Source organism: Nematolebias whitei, chromosome 3 (assembly GCF_014905685.2).
Source record: "Nematolebias whitei isolate Nwh7 chromosome 3, NemWhi1, whole genome shotgun sequence".
NCBI lineage: Eukaryota > Metazoa > Chordata > Actinopteri > Cyprinodontiformes > Rivulidae > Nematolebias > Nematolebias whitei.
Genome location: NC_056500.1, coordinates 14,011,689 through 14,014,359, shown reverse-complemented (window position 1 = coordinate 14,014,359; position 2,671 = coordinate 14,011,689). Strand labels below are relative to the sequence as shown.

Genomic DNA, 2,671 nt, shown 5'->3' with positions numbered 1-2,671 from the left:
TAAGAAATTTAAAGCCATCCAGTCCCTGATGTCAGCCAGGCAGTTGAAAAGCGGTTGAATAGAGCATGTACCATTGTGTCTTAGGGGGAAGTAAATTTGACAGTCATCGGCATAGGAGTGGAAGGGCATGTTGTGTTTCCGGAAAATAGCACCAAGCGGCAGCAGGTATAAAGAGAATAGGAGGGGACCCAGTATGGACCCCTGCGGAACCCCCCATTTAAGCTCTGCCTCTGCGGAACTAAAATCCTTGATGGAGACACAAAAGGACCTGTCAGTGAGCTAAGATCTGAACCAATTGAGGGCTGATCCTGTGACGCCCTTCCACTGCTCCAACCTAGCAATGAGGTTAATGCTATAATGCAATAATGCTACTTATTAACAAGGCTACCACTTGGTAGTCATTTTAGTTTTCTTAAAAGTTACTTTTTTTTGTGGGAGCGCATTATCACTGATGTTATGTTCAAATACCGTAATTTTCTCTACTCATGTGTGTTTTGTTAATCAAATGTTTAGCCAGTCTCTGAAGGTATCATTCAGTCAACCTTTATTTAGACAGTTAAATCCCATTGAACCTCAAGGACTCATTTACAAGAGAGACCTGATTTCAATAAAGAATGATGACAACAGGCATTTCACAGAGTGTAAATTGATTTAGTGTTTTTTGTTCTGTGATCCTGTGTTTTAAATGCTTTTTATTAATTCTTCAGTTATTATTATTAGTGTGTATTGTATTTTTTTCCCTTTCAATTTTACTCCCATTGATTGTTGTTGTTAAGCACTTTGATAACAGGTTCTGGCTTTGAAACAAATGTGCTCTATAAATAAAGTTGACTTGACAACAATGGACAACAGCGACGACAATAAACAGTTATAAAAAGTCATACAATTTATTTTATCTTTTTACCAATAGGAAGGCAAAAAAAAAAAAGAAAATTAACAAAAAAACAGCTAGATAAAGTTGCGATGCTTTACATTAGAAAAATGTACCGACTTTTAGACTTAGGAAACTGAAACAGAAACACTGTGTTTCCTGTTCAAGAAAAATAGTGACGCAACATCATCCATCGGGCCAGTGGCGCAATGGATAACGCGTCTGACTACGGATCAGAAGATTCTAGGTTCGACTCCTGGCTGGCTCGAAACATCATTTTGGTTATTTAAAAACTTAAAATGATTATGACATTTTAACACTTGGGAAGTTATTCATTTACATTTTAAAAACAAAACAAATGATAAAATGCGTCATAGGTCCTGACAAAATAACTACTTGAAATTACGACTGTCTGTAATGTTAGTTTAACCGTATAAACAGCGATTACTTAAATTACGTAAACTTACGTAGGCCATCAAAAACAAAAGCTGCTATAACTGGATTAGCACTAGCATTATTACCTGTTTTTGAAATGCTGCCATCCATCCATTATGTCTCTGGACCCCCGGTGTACAAGAGGCGGGGGACACCCACAGGTCCTTCACAGGGACTCAAGAGACAAATCTCACTCCCACTCTCACACATATGGACAAATAGAGTTACCAATCAGCCTAACATGCAGGTTTTTGGTCTGTGGGAGGAAACTACCCGGAGAAAACCCACGCAGGCGCCGAGAGAGACTCCACCCATGGGCCCCCCGACCGGGATTTGAACCGTCCGTCCACCGTGTTGCCCCGCCTTCTTTCCCATATCATAGCATTAAAAAAATAAAAAAAACTTTTTATGAATGGATTTAGTCAGTCCATTAAAAACTCTTGCACGTGTTCTCAAAGTATCTCCAGATTTTTATGGGAAAGGAAACAGTAGCCTATGTTAAAAACAAATACATTTTATTAATAATAATAATAATAGCCTAATTAAAAAAAAAAAAAAAAAAAAAAAGTCAGTAAATTGTGGATTTTTCCAGCAGATGTCCCCACTGTTCCACCATTGATTCCAGTTATGTGCGTTCGGAGGAGAATGTGTGAAAGTGCTCAGCTCGTGATGTATTTGTTAAAAAAGTTGCATAAATCAGTAACATGCCTCACCCTGCAACAACAAACATAACCTTCTTTTTTTTATCCCCACATGCATCACTTTACTGACTCCAGATAATTAGAGGTACAAGTTCACGTGTTAATTAGGCAGCCCATTGAAGCAGAGAGGGAGGGTGTCTGCAGGGGAGGGGGCGCAGAGCCTCAGTCTCTGCTGCAGCTGCTGGGACTCCAGCTTCTTCCTCCATCCAGACTCTCTCGTCCGAGTGAAATGTTGCGATGTTCCGCGCAGCCTCACAAAACGTGCACTTGTTTTGGGTAACTTTCCTGTGCTTGGTGTTCCCCCCGGAGGCCGGCTGTGGGTCAGCCGGTGCAGACAGCTGTCATGAAGTGAAGACAGCCTACATGATGCGCCAGATTGGCCCCGTGGAGCTGGTGCCAGACAGAGCCGGGACAGGTCAGTCAGACCCGCCACACATGTCTTAATTATTCTTCCGACAAATGCTTTGAGGTGTTGGAGTGATTTCTAATTTTAATTTATAATGACATTGTTATGGACAAATAATTAATACGTTTAATATATAATGGGCTACACAATTATTGCCTATTTCAAGTAGTTTTAGGGCATTTCAACAGTGCGTAACTTGCTTTTTTTTTAACCAAATATTTCAAAAAATGGATTTTTACATTTCTTACAACTCTCTAA

General features: G+C 39.8%; 1 protein-coding gene and 1 non-coding gene across 2 annotated transcripts in view; one reads left to right on the top strand and one right to left on the bottom strand.

Moving 5' to 3' along the window:
• LOC119430652 (discs large homolog 1-like protein) overlaps positions 1-2,671 on the bottom strand; it is a 381,852-nt gene that overhangs the window by 363,620 nt on the left and 15,561 nt on the right. The gene's annotated exons all lie outside the window — the stretch shown is intronic.
• On the top strand, positions 1,067-1,139 carry trnar-acg. The gene has a single exon. It is a non-coding gene; the product is annotated as a tRNA-Arg (tRNA).